The 18,206-nt window shown below is 44.0% G+C and overlaps 2 long non-coding RNA genes across 2 annotated transcripts; both read right to left on the reverse strand.

The window, feature by feature from the left end:
• Positions 1-601: 601 nt before the first annotated feature.
• LOC119306987 lies at positions 602-1,136 on the reverse strand. Its single transcript, XR_005149096.1, has 3 exons — positions 1,052-1,136; positions 919-956; positions 602-806 (listed from the first exon to the last, which is right to left on the reverse strand). It is a non-coding gene; the product is annotated as an uncharacterized LOC119306987 (long non-coding RNA).
• A 1,084-nt stretch (positions 1,137-2,220) lies between these two features.
• On the reverse strand, positions 2,221-3,044 carry LOC119305880. Its single transcript, XR_005148792.1, has 2 exons — positions 2,921-3,044; positions 2,221-2,543 (listed from the first exon to the last, which is right to left on the reverse strand). It is a non-coding gene; the product is annotated as an uncharacterized LOC119305880 (long non-coding RNA).
• Between the last annotated feature and the right edge of the window lie 15,162 nt (positions 3,045-18,206).

Raw genomic sequence — 18,206 nt, forward strand, 5'->3', positions numbered from 1 at the left:
ACATCACCATCCACCTCCACCATGACCGCAGCAGTTATCCCCTTGAGAGTTGGACTTGCATTCAGTTGCTGGAAATCCTTGGCCAGTGATGGGTTCAGTTCCAGACTTTAAGTTCAACACTTGGGCCTGTACTTTCAGTTGGATCGGTAAGAACAATACAGAAAACGATGGGTGGAACTTGAGCTTTCGATTCTGCGCCTGAGCCGCTTCCGTTGAGCTGTCGTGGTCCGGTCCGTCAGCCGCCATCCGAACCGCCCGCCGCCGTCGCCGTGTCTCGTTCTAGCCTTGAGCCAACCGCATCTGCTGCGAGCCGCTGTCGCCGCACCTTGCTTCGACCTTGAGCCGCTTCTCAAGCCGCTCGCCTTTGCTGCAGCCCAAGATAAGAAGAACCGACATGAAATACTCTTGGACAAAGCTAGCGCCTTTAACGTTTGTAATCAAAAGTGTGATCAACTTTGGACCTGGCAGTATGAGGTCGCGCATTATCCGTCAAACCGCTAATATCGCCGATCACACAAAACGCAAACGCGTAATCATCTGCCACGCTCGTGCCACTGTGTGTGACCGTGTACACGCTCATAAAATATCAAGGGATTGTCTATTTGACATTTGACTGATTTCCTATTGGATATCATTCAAATTTTCTGACCAATGTCCGGTTGACATCTGTATTGCCCAAAACCACTGATACTGTTCGTTCCCACTAAACGAGTTGGACTTAAAAAAAAGAAGCCCCGGTTGTCAACTAAACCAAAAGAGCAAGAGAACCCCACGCAATCCCTCCCAGCAGCTTCCCTGGACCACACCTGACAACAAAAAGTAGAAGCAAAAGAGCAATTAAACATCTCTGCTTGAACTCGCCTCCCAAGAAACAAATAAAGTTACAGTGAGCATACACATAAATGAAAAAGAAATTACTTGAGATTGTCAAGCCCTCCATCATCACTAGAGATTTCCTGAAATATAAGTGAAGTGAACATACACATAAATTTTAAAATGAAAAGAAATAATTCAAATTAATTAAAACTAGGGAAGAAAAAGAAATAAATACCAAAGACATAGGATTAGAACCATCATCTGCAAGATCATTAGGCACAAACAGATCATTCAGAGAATCTGCACTCTCAAGAGAAGAGTCTAGTGGTACATCCTTGTGAGAAACTTTCTGCATTGAACCAAACCTAAACTCACAAAGGAAAAAATCATTAGGCAGATGGAGCAGAACCAACACAAACACTATAACCAACAATCCCCAGACCTAGATCTAGAAGCTACAAAACCACAAACCAGACAACTGAATATTAAACGCGTGGACAAAACATGAGACTGTAAGCCATGCATGTCATACTTTAACTACAGTTCTCAACCACACAGATTACAGTGAAAAACTCTAGGGAAATACACTGTAAGACTTTGGAGAAATACATAGTAAGTCATACTGTAATTACAGTCCTCAAGCACACAAATTACAGTGTAATACTCTACAGAAAATACAGTGTAAAAGTCTGGTGAATTACATTGTAAGTCATACTTTAATTGCAGTCAAGCACACAAATTATAGTGTAATACTCTAGGGAAATACAGTGTAAAAGTCTGATGAATTACATTGTAAGTCATACTGAAATTACAGTCCTCAAGCACACAAATTACAGTGTAATACTCTAGGGATAAGACAGTAAAAGTCTGATGAATTACATTGTAAGTCATACTGAAATTACAGTCCTCAAACATACAAATTTACAATGTAAGTCTAGGGAAATACAATGTAAAACTCTGGTGAATTGCATTGTAAGTCATACAAAAATTGCATTGTAACCATACAAATTACAGTGTAAAACTCTAGGGAAATACACTATAATTACATGAGTGGTTGGGCTAAATTTACAAAGTAAACTACACAGTGATCTGGGAGTATACACAGTGACTCCAGGGCATAAAAACACTGTAAATCTCGGCGAATACACTGTAAATTACATGAGTAATTGAGATAAATTACTGTGAACATAAATAGGACAAATTACACAGTGATTCCAGGCATAATATACTGAAAAATCTGCATATACACTGTACATGAGTAACTGGGCTAAATTCCTGTGAACATACTAGGACAAATTACACAGTGATTCCGGGCATAAATACATTGAAAAATCTTGCATATCTGGGAATATACACTGGAATTAGGGGGGAAATTACACAATACTGCTAGCACAAATTACACTGTAATCGAACAATAAATAACACAGTATTTGGGAGAATGACACAGTAATTACAGATATGGGAGAATTACACTGTAAAGCATGTTAATTACACTGTAAAAATGGCAGAATTACACTGCAAAAGGTGGGACAGTGAGGTTCTGCAAACCTATTACACAGTAGTTACACTGTAATTCTGGGGGTATGATCCACTGTACTTTTGAGCTACATTACATGTCTCGGGGGTAAAATTACACAGTAATAGAAGCATCAAATTCAGAGAGCTTCCTGGAACACATTCAGACATGCCTCATCTACCAGGGGAAAATCATAAGCAGCCACCTGCAACTACAAAAAAGCAGGCCAGATCATCCCCAACTGTCACCTAACGGCAAGGGAACAGACACCCCAAGCTAGCAGAAAACAGGAAATCACCCGCTGCAACAACCAGTACGCCTACCTCCACCATCTACAGCACAAAATAAAACAAATCTAAAAGCCTACATCCACATCTACACAGGAAAACGGAAACCCTAGAACCCGCAACTACAAAAGCTCCTACACAACGCAGGCTAGCACAAAAGGGGGCGGGCGAAATTGGGCGGATTCACCAAGAACAACAAACAGAACATCCACGAAGACGAGAACTCAGCTAGATTTGGAACTACACGACGAGAGCACAAGCGAAAACACCTGGGGCCAGCGGGGGGATTAGGGGAACCAACCTCGGCAGCCGGGGGCAAAGAGAATAGGGAGGACAAAATCAAAATCGAATGGTGGAATAGCTCGGAATCGCCTCTCTCCTCCGCCTCTCTCCTTCGCCGCTCGAGCTCTCTCCCTCGGCCTTATCGAAACAGAGCGACCCAAATGAAAAGGAAGACGACACCCACTCGAAAATTCAAGCAGGACAAAAACCAATAGTACCGCGACGGGGCGGTTTCGGGTTGAGATAAAGAAAACCGAACCCGACAACCGCAAACCAAACTGAGCGAACAGAGCGCCAGCGCAAAGAAAAAAAGAAAACGAACGTGAATCTCCGCGCCAGAACGGACGGACAGAAATTTGAATGACGATGAATTAAAAAACAGCTGACTGTAAAATAGCAAATCCGAATATCAAAGGCATCAGTATACGTACTTGCTGCTACTTCCTGACGCAAAGATGGAAGGAAAAGTACTATTTCAAGTAGTAGTCCACGAGATCAAAAATTGGTTTCTACTGTCCCACACAAGATACATCGGAAGGTCACGATTTGCCGAAGGACAGGGACGTGAATCACAGCCGCTGTCGTCCGAGCCGCGGCCCTCGCCTGAGTTGCCGGTTGCCATCAAGACAGCAGCAGGAGAGCCAGCGCCTCATCAACCGCGTGCCGCTATCGCTGCAAATCACTGGTGCGCCTCGTCTGCAGCCACGGCTTCGATCAGCTGCTTCTACCATCGGGTCAAGCCGCCGCCGGCGGCCTTAACTTATACCTTCACTGCACTGGGCCGGCCTCTCATCTGTCTGAAGCTACAACCGCGCGATGCTGCAGCAGCGGTAACCCGCCTCGCTACGGGCTTTGACTCGGCCCCGCCGTCGCCTCCTCTGTTGTAAGCCGCGAGACAAGCCGCTCGGTTCAACGAAGTCGCCGGTACCTTGTTTCCTCCTCCATTGAGTCACCCCGGCCATAGCTCACCTCTGCTTCCACTGTGGGTCCAGCTACGAACCGCCGCGGCCTACCGAGCCGTTTTCCTTGAGCCGGTTCTACCGTCGCGTCATCACCTAAGCTGTCAGTTCCGTCGCTACGGTTGTGAGCCGACCACACCTCTGTTACCACAGTCAAACCTTATACGCCTCCTTGTTCCCGCGGCTACCTCTGTTCCTGCGGTCTCGGCGACTCTCCGCTGCGACTCACCTCTATCGCGCCTACCTGACCCAAGGGCCCCTGCGCTTCGCCAGCTGATGCTCCTCAGCTGCTGTGGCTGTTTGCCTATCTGGATAAAAAAGGGGGAGGAAAAGATGGGCAGGGCACTGTTGTTTTATTACTTAAAGTAATGAGGAGATAAAATCTTCCCAAAATCACGTCAAAGATGCCAGGCAATTTGACTTAGTGATGGGCTGTTGAATGCTATCCATAATTTCAACTGTGGATTTATCTGCGTACCGCTTCTATCTATTCGACAAAAAATACCAGGTGCTATCTTTTCTACTTTTAGCACATATTATTTTTTCCAAAGAGCAGTTTATCTTTGCCTTGGTCTCCAATATTGTTTATGCAGGACAATTGTTCACTGCAAGAGTGATGGCCGTAACATGGATGTATAGCTCGCGCCATCATTATCATGCGCTAGCATCTAACCGTGCCATGGTGCTCGATGAATATATTTGCAAACTGCCGTTTCGGTGGCCCAATTTACATCAACATGACGCGGTTGACTCGCCCGTCCGCGCGGCTTAACGCGCCCGCGATTGACTCGCCCATCCGCACCGGCTTAGATCGCCGCGGCCGACTTAGCTGTCCAATCAATTTTTATTGATACATTTTTATTTTCTTCGAGAACAATTATTCTCGTTTGTGCAATTTCTTATGTAGAATTCATCATTACAAAGGAGACCATCAAGCTATGATCCTTGCCTACACCGGATGGATCTATGGACAGGGTCATTACAACCCGCCGAGATTCAACATATTTCAGCAATCTGCTATTCAACTATATGCCGGTTTACATCATGGTTAAATATGAAGAATCTCAAGCCAACTCCTCGAGTCGTCTTGAGACTCAGGGCTACAATGACATGACTCGGCAGAATTGGCCGATTTCAGTGAATTCAAGAACTCTGGGTCGTTCGAGGGAAAATAACCCGGCCCAGGAGGCTACTGCCCTATTTGTGACAATTTAAAGGCCGTCAGAAAATTTCTGGCTCAAAATTAGGAATTCCGGTTTAAAATCCGGCTCAAGGGAAATCTGTCTCTCCCAAAGCTTTGAAGCTCTCAATATCCAGTTTAGAATTCTGGTTCAAAAAGAATATGTCTCTTGCTAGTTCGAGTTCTCAGGAAAAATTAAAAGTTACCAAAGAGAACTTGATGTAATGTGCAGGTCAAACATAGGTAACCTACCTTGATGATTTGTTAAAAAATACTTGATGGCTTCCTGCTCATTGAGCATAGCTATGACTACCCTAGTGATCTGGCATATATGCCTTTATTGCAAATTACTTGGGGGCTTCCTACTCATTGAGCATAACTATGACTACCCAATTGGTTTGGCTTATACGCCTGGATTGAAAAATTATTTGGGGGCCTCTTGTTTAATGAAATAGAGCTTTGTTTGCCCCTTGTAATAGGCTTGGACACCAGGTGTATTCACCAAAAATCCGGGTTATCCTGCCTTTTTATGTCTGCCACTCCGCCCAGGTAATCCTGGAATGACTCACCGTGCTCTTGATAGTAAATCTTATAAAGACCCTGAACTTGTCAAAGTTAAAACGACGATTGGCCATGTGAGGCCCGACTTACAGGTTTGAATAAAGGATTAACTCAGTGGTTGTGCGGCCCTTGAACAACACTTGATATTAAGGCTTGACAGCCTATCAAGGCCTTGTTTTCACGTGATTTGCTATTTGTGTTGATCATTGTTTGGGTTCATATCTTTGTACCATATTGGTATGTGGTTTAAAATTGATTTAGGCCATGTGGCCTTAATCCTCATGACTCATATTTAAGTATATCTGGAGTTTGGATAACCTGACCTGGCTTTGGACGATAAGTCGCCAGTGTGCTTTGATTATGTGCTTGGATATTTTCACTTTAAGTATTTGGGATGTTACCCTTGCTGCATATGGCGTTGTAAGCCGACAGTATGAACTGATTTCACATGCCATGTAGCCTTGATTATATGGCTCATTATTGAGCATCTTTGGGTTTGATAACCCGCCCTAATAACAGACTTTTAAGTCGCCATGATATTTTGCCTTGAGCAATCAAAATGATAAAATTTCATGACTCCGGGTTGATGCTGTCCCGGGATTATAATTATCAAGGCATCACCATGGTATTAATCTACAGGTATGTCTTTCAATAATGGTATGGATATTTTGGTTTTGGTAAACCACCCTGGCTTTGGACATTAAGTCGCCAGTATATTTTGGATTCCACTATTGGAATCATGCGCTTATAAATCATTGGATTGTTACCCTCACTGGGTATGGCAATGTAAGCCAGCCGTATAAATCAATCCTACAGGTATGTTTTCCTAGTTATATGAATATGCGAGGTTTGATAACCCGCCCTGGCTATGAACTTCAAATCGCCAGTATGTTTAGGCTTGAATGGCCTTGCTTAGTCTTTCCAGTAATTACATAAGACTATATTGGGTTGTTACTTGCCCTAGTTTTTGACGTTAAGTCGCCAGGGCATATGTTGTTTAAATTTTGTGTAGAAGATGCAGAGTTATGGCTTACATAAATGATTAAGTTCAAGCCCATCATCAAAATTGATGTTTCAAATTGATGTTATCAGTTCTTGATTGTTAAAGGCTATAAGCCGCCGGGTTACAAAAATCCCGGATTGCAATGGATGCATATTAAGTCACCATCGGCCAAGAGCCGCCGGGTATTTAAACTCTGGATTTACTTGTCAACTGATAAGGTATTCAAATATTTAATAGCCAAAATTGGCTAGATTTTCATGATGATATTAAATGATTGAGGTTTTCATACCGGATTATATTATTCAAATCTTGAATAGCCAACATGGCTGGATTTTTATTATGGTTATCAATAACCAGTATTATGATTGAGGTTTTCAAAATTGCTTCAGTGCAATGGCTATTATTTCTTTATCAATGGATATGATTTATTCTGCAACGGAAGGAATAGTCCCGAGTCGCTGCAGGCTTACGACCCGTCACTTGGGGGCTACATTATTTAGATCATGATTATATCAAATATGGAAGTCCCATGTCGCTGCAAGCATGCACCATGACACTTGGGGGCTAATGCAAGGTCATTTTTACCTTGACTTATTGAAGACCTGACCCATCACATTGAGATGAGCTGGCCCTTGGGGGCTACTAATTGCTCCTGTCAAAGGTAACCCGAAACTTGGCAGCTACATCATTTGGTGTTATTAATCACTGCTCAAATCTACATGATCATATCTACTAAGTCCCTGCTCATTATTATAAAATGACCCGGCCCTTGGGGGCTACACTGGTTGAAGTTTTTATGAGCATAAGGCAATTACAAGTCCTAGGTTTCTGCAAGCATGAAACCCGATACTTGGGGGCTACATATATGGAATATTCAGTTTATGACTAGTGACTAAGATGAACAACCCGGATTTTTTCAAGGTTGCGACATTTATATTGAAGCAAGTCTTAAGCTGTTACTACGCTCCCTTCTTAGGACTTGGGGGCTACAAGTGATATGCATATAAGGGAGGTACATTTTCAAACTTGATGTTAGCAACAATTATGACCTGGTGCTATCAATATTTACAAACCGGATATTTTGGCAATGATAAAATGGCAAGTTCTACATATTCAAGCCGGCTGAAAATCAGATGAGTATTTCGAGTCCAATATTTTTGTTAAGGATTGGGAGCTGAATCAAATGAATTATTCTTCACAATATTTTTCTGTGAGAAACCAATGTCAGCAAATTGATTATGAACCTGGCCTATTGACCCTGATTTTCTAGAAGAAAGAAATGACAAGGACTTAAGGATGATCATGTGCCGGCTTACAAGAATATTTAACCCGGAGCACAACCTGTCAAATTTGTTCTTGTGTTTATGTTGCAAGATTAGTTTAACATGGATAAATCCAAATTAAACTGGGGGCTAATGTCGGGGATATACCCCACGGTATGACCCGCCCAGAAATATGACCTGGCCGGACTTGGCGACTGATGGGTGACCTGCCTAGAGCTTGGCGACTTACTGGTCGTGGTGACTCACTGATGACCCTGACGACGGGTCAGATGGATGACAAGGCCCAAGGTCCAGAAGGCCGGCTCATATTATTGTGGGCCGGCTTAAGAGGAAATGCATGATGAATATTTCCTTTACAAGGAATGAAGACCCGGACTTGTATCCGACTTGTAATAGAAGATAGACTAGTCCTAATCCTACTAGGACTCCATATGTAAACCGGCCCCTCCAACTTATATAAGGAGGGGCAGGGCACCCCAAGAGGGACATGCTGAATAATCTCGAGGGCTAAACACAATGAGAGGAGAGTCGGCTTATACAGCGACTCCCTCATGAGCATAACGGAATAAGACCTAGCCACAAACAACATGTAGGCTATTACCAGATGATGTTTCCCGGGGCCCAAAGCTGTCTAAAATCTTGTTCGTGTGTTAACCCCTCGCGTCTCTCGATTCCAATTAACCTCGTTCAAGCTACTACCTAGTTGCGCTTGCCTCACGACAAGTCCTCACACTAGGACATATGCTGTGACAAATCCACGACAGCCTCCTTATCTTCCCTGAAAGCTGGGACCCACCCGGTAAAACTGTTCGTAGGGTTGTCTGTCTGGTCACGAATGTGTATGTACATACTGGTCGATCGGTCTCTGTGCAACGGTGAACCGTGGCCAAGCAAGGAGCGACATGTGTAGTAGTAGAGCCCCCGATGTAGTAGTTCAGGAAGTCCAGTCAAAACCGTGTACACGTACATACAACTAGATGCCAAAAAGTACGGCCACATACGCACGTATGGGCAGGGCCTCGAACACCTACTCGCGCATACGTACGACCAGGGCTCATATACATACATGGAGAGGCAACAGACGGTAGCAACAATGTCCTATTCATCGGCATCCAACCGGCCGGGTCGGAACGGAGAAACAACATCCTGTTCATCGGGAGCCAACCGACTTGGATGGAACAGCCGAAACGGGGTCTTGTCCATCGGGAGGGGTCTGGTGTACCGCAAAAGGGAGGAAACGGACTTGGTCGCACATATTTTGCATCCGACCTCTTGCATTACTTCTACTTTGTTACACCATTTGCTTAGTTTAAGCATCATATATGAGTATATGCCATACCTATCCATTTTTTGTACCTATTCCATGTGTCCTCCTACTATATTTTTCCAGTCAAATGTTGTTTTTTCGTAATAGATGTCCAAAAGGAAGAGGGTGAGTGAAGATCCTCAAGGAGTACAAACTAGGTATTTGGAAAAGGTAGTGATACCTGTTAAATCAGATAGATCAGGAGCCACAGAAAACACATGCCCAACTGTACCACACTTTACCCCTACTCCACTGGACAAACCCCTATTAGAACTTCTAAGAGCCTAGCATCAGGTACTGTCTATGATATCAATTCAAAATTTGAACCCCTAAATTTCTGCATGTGCCTTACCTTCTCTCTTGTATGAAAACTAATTTTAGATGAATCTCCTAGGTCAAAGGATCATAGGATCTCACAACAATACTGGGCTCTACATTGCTCTTGTCAGTACCTCTTGCCCTTTGTCAGCATACTTACACTCATTGCTGTTTGATTATGTAGCATCAGTGTAAATGTTCGCTTCTTTATCATCCCTTTGCTTGAAATTATAAGATCTATATTTACTCTTAGATAAATGTAGAACTAACACAATGTTTATGAAGTTTTGGATTGCTCGTGTAAGTACATGTTGTCATGTACTCCCTCTGTATCGAATTAATTGTTCATCAATTGGATGTATTTAGAACTTAATAGTGCTAGATACATCCATTTGAGCAACAAGTAATAACGGACGGTGGTGGTATTACTGTACTTGCATCGTGAGATGCTTGATTGTCTAGCATTACTCTGCATCTTATCTGCCCTATCCTCCACTTTCTCCAAATTATCATATCTACATTTACTCTTACCAAAATGTTGAATAAAGCCAATGCCACTGAACACATTGATGTGTGCATTCCTCTTGTCAGTACCTTTTGCCATGTAACCCTGTACTTAATTAATTTCTATTTGATTATGTATCATCAGTCTGCACCTGAGCTTCATTATCCTCTGTTTCTTCCAATATTATTTGATCTATACTTACTCTTTGAAAATGTAGAATAATGGCAACGCTTATAAAGAATTTTCTTTGGGGAATTTATTGAATTATCCTTCCATCAACATGTAGAAGGGCTTTGTCTAGCCCGTGTTAACATGTAATGTAAGTTCATCCTTCTCAAGCCTTCAAACTTTGTTCTAGTATAGATTTGGATAGGCATCATTTCCTCCACTGTTGTTTACTTTGTTGTTTACAACTGATTGGATGTTTGCAAAAACTACCAGTTTTTAATTGTAGTGGTAAAAACATGTTCCTTATGCAGAACAGATCCATTTATTTGCTTATATAAGTGTGAAACCTCTTACGTGTCTCCTTGTTTCTCTTTCAGTGTCGTATCTCTTATGCCAGGCAGAACTTTAGGGAAGATAGTGAGCCAAGCCATCTTGAGGAGAGCGAGATGACCCCAAGGTCCTGTCTTGATGAAGACAGTGAGTTGAAGCTACTCACCAGCAGGTGTGAGACAACCTCTGTGCAGTCGCTGCCTCAATCAGTTTGACTTCTTCAGTCTCAACTTAAAGAGGAAAGGCTTGCTTCAGCTCAGCTCCGACTTGAAGTAAAAGATGCAATGAAGATGTCAGAGGACTGCCTTGCGCACTATGGTGCCATATAGCTAGGGATGGAGCATCTATCGTTGACACAACTGAGGTCTCATCAGCTTGTTCGGCTGCTTGTGGGGCCCATCCTGGCCAGGCCTAGTGCCTTCTGAAGTGCTCTCAGTTTTGTATATTCTTTTTTCGACGTGTTTATGCACTGGTGGTGACCTTTGATGCCCAGTGTATGTAATCCGCGGTCACGTTGCGCTTTATTATCACCGATAGCGAGCTTTGCTTCCCAGTGGATGTAATGCCGTAATTTCTTTATTGTATAGTCTAGGTTTATTCTTTAGTTAGTATGCTGTAATTTAGGCCGGAAGGTTCAGTGAATCTCAGTGTTGTTGGTCTTCAGGCCGGCCCGCTACTCATATGGGCCAAAACGTGGGCCTATAATCATCTTGGGCCATTAACAGGTCTAAACCTATAGTAGTTTACCGCCTTTAACATGCCCTAAAGTTCTGGCCAGCTGGGCCAGAGCATACCATGGGCTTTTAAAAGGCTAAAACCTAGATTGGGCTAGCGTTGAGCCAAAAAATTCACGGGCCAATATAGGTCAAAACTGCCTACGACCCATGTTTTGCCCAAATAGGACAAGTAGTTAACGGGCCAAAATATATTTCGGGCATGTTTGGCCCAATAAAATAATGGGCTTTAAGCAGGCCGGTATCCACGCGGGCCATAGGCCCAAAAGTTTCACGGGCCATTACCAGATGGGCTATAAGTAGGCCGGATTCAAAGCGGGCTGTAATTAGGCCCAACTATTACACGGGCCATTAATAGGCCGATAGGCCAGTTGGGCTGAAATTTATCCACGAAGACTACGGGCTGTTAAGAGGCCTAAAGTTACTTCAGACAAGAAATAGCCCAGTTTCTGCATGGGCTGCTAAATGGCCTAAAGTTAAACCGGGCCGACAACGTCCCAAATGCACCACGAGCCGCTAACAGGCCGAAAGTATTATCGGGCCGAACTGGTAAATGAACATTTAACAGGCTGAAAAACAAACCTGTCTTAGAATGGACCCAAAAGAATAGTGGCCTCGTAATGGGCCTGATCCGATATGGGCCGTAATTTGGCCCAAAACATGGCATGCTGTGAACGGCCCTGATCTGGTATGGGCCTGAATTTGACCCAAAACATGGCAGGCTGTTAATGGGCCAGCTCACGAGTGCCTAAAAAAACACGGTGGGCCTTTAGCTGGGCCGGCCTTTTTACCTAAAATGGTCCACGGTTTGGCTGTGCCACGTGTCGACATATCATTGGCGTCTTCCCTCCAATGTAGGAATGACATCTGTCCCAATGATTAGCTGACACGTGCATTATCCGGCGAATGAGAATTTTACACGTGGATAATCCCCATTGGTCGGGGCTGTTAACGGGTGATCGGATCCAAACTGGAACCCGATAGCTTATTACGGTGGATGCCACGTGTCAGTCATCCTTGACGAAAGCACTTCCATGACGCGCGATTTATCGTCATGGAAGTGGACACTTCCGTGATGATAATTTTGGTAATGTCGTGGAACACTTCTACGACAGCACAGGTATGACTATCTTGATTTTGTCATAAAATCGTCATGGATGTACATGCATGACATAAAACATGACCTACTGTGACAAACACGTATCATCACGGATGTCTATTTTTTTGTAGTGATCATCACTTCCTCATAGTTCGTAGGTTCGTCATGGTCTAGTAACATGACTTCCAGAACAGGATTACCGTACCACTCTGGTGTGGAACGTACTCTGGTTGACCTATGAGGTTCTGTAGTAACTTGATATGAAGTTTCATGATCATCATCATTAGCTTCCTCACTAATTGGTGTAGGCATCACGGGAACAGTTTTTTGTGATGAACTACTTTCCAATTCAAGAGAAAGTATAATTACCTCATCAAGTTCTACTTTCCTCCCAATCAATTCTTTCGAGAGAAACTCCTCTACAAAGGATCCATTCTTAGCAACAAATATCTTGCCTTCGGATCTGTGATAGAAGGTGTACCCAATAGTTTCTTTTGGGTATCCTATGAAAACACACTTTTCCGATTTGGGTTCAAGATTATCAGGCCGAAGCTTTTTCACACAAGCATCGCAACCCCAAACTTTAAGAAATGACAACTTAGGTTTCTTCATACGGTGTCGTCTCAACAGATTTAGATGGTGCCCTATTTAACGCGATTGCAGCTGTCTCTAATGCATAACCCCAAAACAATAGTGGTAAATTGGTAAGAGACATCATAGATCGCACCATAACTAATAAAGTACGATTACGATGTTCGGACACTCCATTACTCTATGGTGTTCCAGGTGGCGTGTGTTGCGAAACTATTCCACATTGTTTTAAATGAAGACCAAACTCGTAACTCAAATATTCACCTCCACGATCAGATCGTAGAAACTTTATTTTCTTGTTACGATGATTTTCCACTTCACTCTGAAATTCTTTGAACTTTTCAAATGTTTCAGACTTATGTTTCATTAAGTAGATATACCCATATCTTCTCAAATCATGTGTGAAGGTTAGAAAATAATTATACCCACCACGAGCCCCAACACTCATCGGACCGCATTCATCAGTATGTATTATTTTCAATAAGTCAGTGGCTCGCTCCATTGTTCCGGAGAACAGAGTATTAGTCATCTTGCCCATGAGGCATGGTTTGCAAGCATCAAGTGATTCATAATCAAGTGATTCCAAAAGCCCATCTGCATGGAGTTTCTTCATTCGCTTTACACCAATATGACCTAAACGACAGTGCCACAAATAAGTTGCACTATCATTATTAACTTTGCATCTTTTGGCATCTGTATTATGAATATGTGTATCACCACGATCGAGATTCAACAAAAATGGACCACTCATCAAGGGTGAATGACCATAAAATATATTACTCATATAAATAGAACAACCATTATTCTATGATTTAAATGAATAACTATCTCGCATCAAACAAGATCCAGATATAATGTTCATGCTCAACGCTGGCACCAAATAACAATTACTCAGATCTAAAACTAATCCCGAAGGTAGATGTAGAGGTAGCGTGCCGACGGCGATCGCATCGACCTTGGAACCATTTTCGACGTGCATCGTCACCTCGTCCTTAGCCAATCTTTGTTTAATCTGTAGCCCCTGTTTCAAGTTGCAAATACGAGCAACAAAACCAGTATCAAATACCAGGAGCTACTACGAGCATTAATAAGGTACACATCAATAACATGTATATCAAATATACCTTTCACTTTGCCATCCTTCTTATCCGCCAAATACTTGGGGCAGTTCCGCTTCTAGTGACCAGTCCCTTTGCAGTAGAAGCACTCAGTTTCTGGCTTAGGTCTAGAGTTGGGCTTCTTCCCAGGAGCAGCAACTTGCTTGCTATTCTTCTTGAAGTTCCCCTTCTTTCCTTTGCCCTTTTTTCTTGAAACTAGTGGTCTTGTTAACCATCAACACTTGATGGTCCTTCTTGATTTCAACCTCCGCAGCCTTGAGCATTATGAAGAGCTCGGGAATCGTCTTGTTCGTTCCTTGAATATTATAGTTCATCACGAAGCCTTTATAGCTTGGTGGCAGTGATTGAAGAACTCTGACAATGACATTATCATCCATAAGATTAACTCCTAGCTGAGTCAAGTGGTTTTGGTACCCAGACATTCTGAGTATGTGTTCACTGACAGAACTATTCTCCTCCATCTTGCAGCTATAGAACTTGTTGGAGACTTCATATCTCTCAACTCGGGCATTTGCTTGAAATATTAACTTCAACTCCTGGAACATCTCATATGCTCCATGACGTTAAAAAATGTCTTTGAAGTCCTGATTCTAAGTCGTAAAGCATGGCACACTGAACTATCGAGCAGTCATCAGATTTAGCTTGCGAGGCATTCATAATGTCAGCAGTTGCTCCTGGAGCAGGCCTTACACATAGCGGTGCATCAAGGATGTAATTCTTCTGTGCAGCAGTGAGGGTAATCCTCAAGTTATAGACCTAGTCCGTGTAGTTGCTACCATCATCTTTCAACTTATCTTTCTCTAGGAATGCATTAAAATTCTAGGAAACGGTAGCACAGGCCATTGATCTACAACATAGATATGCAAAAACTATTAGGACCAAGTTAATGATAAATTTAAGTTTAATTAATCATATTACTTAAGAACTCCCACTTAGATAGACATACCTCGAGTCATCTAAATGATCACGTGATCCATATCAACTAAACCATGTTCGATCATCACGTGAGATGGAGTAGTTTTCAATGGTGAACATCTCTATGTTGATCATATGTACTATATGCTTCACGTTCGATCTTTCGGTCTCAGTGTTCCAAGGCCATGTCTGTACATGCTAGGCTCGTCAAGTTTAACCCGAGTATTCTCACTACAAAAAAATACACTTCCGTGATGATACATGTTTGTCATAGTAGGTCACGTTTTTTGTCATGCATGTACATCCATGAAAAATTTATGACAGAATCTAGATATTCATACCTGTGCTGTCGTGGAAGTGTTCCATGACATTACCAAAATTATCATCATGGAAGTGTCCACTTCCATGATGATAAATCGCGCGTCACAGAAGTGCTTTCATCAAGGGTGACTGACATGTGGCATCCACTGTAACGGAACACCGTTAAGCTATCTGGTCCGGTTTTGGATCCGATAACCCGTTAACAGCCCGGACTAATGGGGATTTTCCACGTGTAAAATTCTGATTGGCTGACAGAAACACGTGTCAGCTCCGCGTTGGCACAGGTGTCACTCATCCAATGGGAGAGATGCACCTATGATATGCTGACACATGGACCGGCCCAAAAGTGGCCCATAAAGTTTAAATGGGCCGGCCCAACTAAAGGCCCACAAGATTTTGCGGTCCATAATGGGCCAGCCTAGCAAAAGGCACACTAGATTTTTCGTATCATAATGGGCCGGCCCAGCTAAAGGCCCACGAGATTTTGCGGGCCATAATGGGTCGGCCCAGCTAAAGGCCCGCGAGATTTTGCGGACCATAATGGGACGGCCCAGATAAAGGCCCAACATTCTCAGTTAAGGCCCGTACGGCTAGTGTCAAATCGGCCCGTCAACAGCCTGTCCTAAACTTGTCATCATCGCGGCCCATGATCACTTCTGGCCCGTTAACAATCCGCTAAGTATATGGTTCGAATTACGGCCCAGTGTATTTCCGGCCTGTTAAAGGTCCTGCTTCATTTGGGCCCATTTACAGGCCATTGAAACTTTCGGCCCATAAACGACCATGAAGGATTTGGGTCATATTCGGCCATGTCTAACATTCGGCCTATTAGCGGCCCACTATAGATTTGGGCCACTTTCGGCCTTTTGTGATTTTCGGCCTGTTAACGTCGGACGAAATCCATGGGCCATATGTGGCCCAATGTCACATCGGGCCCATTAACAACCCATATAAAAATGACGATAATCTAGCCCGACCGAACTTCCAGCCTGTTAAAGGCTCATGTATTAGGTCGGCGCATTTACGGCCCGTCCAAATTTCGGCTTGTGAAAGATCTGCATTTTAAATGGGCCCAATCTCACTTTTGGTCTTTTAAAGGCCCATGTTTTTTATGGGCTCGAGATATTTACACCTGTAAACGGCCTATGTTACTCAGGGCCCAAATTATGTTTAGGCCTGTTAAAGGCCCACTATGGGCCTACCAGAAAAATATGAAATCTTATGTTGATTTAGGCCCAGATATTTTTAGTGGGCTACATGCAAATTTCGGCCCATAATCATTTTTAGCCCAATTGGAATGGGTCTGACGAATGTTGGCATGTTGGGCTTGTCGTGTCAAAATCGGCGGATCTCGGGTAGGGGGTCCCGAACTGTGTGTCTAGGCGGATGGTAGGAGACGAGGGACATGATGTTTTACCCAGGTTCGGGCCCTCTTGATGGAGGTAAAACCCTATGTCCTGCTTGATTGATATTGATGATGTGGGTATTACAAGAGTAGATCTACCACGAGATCAAGGAGGCTAAACCCTAGAAGCTAGCCTATGGTATGATTGTTGTTCATCCTATGGACTAAAACCATCCGGTTTATATACACACCGGAGAGGGCTAGGGTTACACAGAGTCGGTTACAATGGTAGGAGATCTACATATCCGTATCGCCAAGCTTGCCTTCCACGCCAAGGAAAGTCCCATCCGGACACGGGACGAAGTCTTCAATCTTGTATCTTCATAGTCTTGGAGTCTGGCCGATGATGATAGTTCGGCTATCCGGACACCCCCTAATCCGGGACTCCCTCAGTAGCCCCTGAACCAGGCTTCAATGACGACGAGTCCAGTGCGCACATTGTCTTCGGCGTTGCAAGGCGGGTTCTCCTTCAAATTCCATGTGCCTGCTGGATATTGTCTTGCTTCCTTATAAATGTTGCGCTCCTTGGCTTCCACGTCCAATAATGGCCCTCTTCCACGTGTCGTATGAACGCGAAAAGCTAGGGTGTTTTTGCGTTTTACCCCCTAGCCACGCGAATAAGCTGCCTATAAGAGAGGCGAGGATCTAGATCCAAATCACACCATCCTCCTTTCGCAAGTACTCATCGAAGCGCCTTATGACAAAAATCCATTCCATCATGGATAGTCGACGCGGCTCCTCCTCTCACGCTCCCAGCCCTCAGCTAGGAGATTGGAGGAGATGTTTAGTTCCGCATAGCGAGCTAGTGACGCTCCAAGCAGAGGGATATCTTCCCCCGGCCTTCATGGTTCCGGTTCGAGCCGGACTGGCCACCTACAAGGGTGGAAAGAAGGCGGAGAGCGTCCCCAATCCCTCCAGAGGAGAGTGGGTATGCTTCGTCCCTTATCGAATAAGGGGACTCAGATTTCCCATACATCCGTTTCTCCGGGGGCTCCTGGAGTTCTATGGACTCCAGCTTCACCACCTTACACCTGCCTCCATTTTGCACATCGCTGGCTTTGTAGCTCTTTGCGAGCTGTTCTTGGGCATCGAGCCCCATTTTGCGCTGTGGAAGAGATTGTTTTGCCTCGTACCCCGTTCTCATGAGGGGTCGATATATCAAGTGGGCGGAGCCGAAATATGGCGCATCGCCGGGACCGAATATCTATCCGGAACCCCGAAGAAGGCGTCCGAAGACTGGCCTTCGGAATGGTTTTATATGGAAGACGCCCCTCTGCCAGATCTAGTTCGGATCGGTCTCCCGGAGTTCAGCAACGCTCCCTTGAAGAAACGCCTGAGTTGGCGCCCGCAGAGCCCTCAACGGGAAGATGATGGGAGCGTCCAATATCTGATGGGTCGGATAAGGTTACTGGCCCACTCCAGATTGACCATGATTGGAGTCATGGCCACGTGCATTATGCGAGGGGTGCAGCCGCTCCAATATAGGGGCCACCCCATGTGGGATTTCAA

The sequence above is a fragment of the Triticum dicoccoides genome, chromosome 5B (assembly GCF_002162155.2).
Source record: "Triticum dicoccoides isolate Atlit2015 ecotype Zavitan chromosome 5B, WEW_v2.0, whole genome shotgun sequence".
NCBI lineage: Eukaryota > Viridiplantae > Streptophyta > Magnoliopsida > Poales > Poaceae > Triticum > Triticum dicoccoides.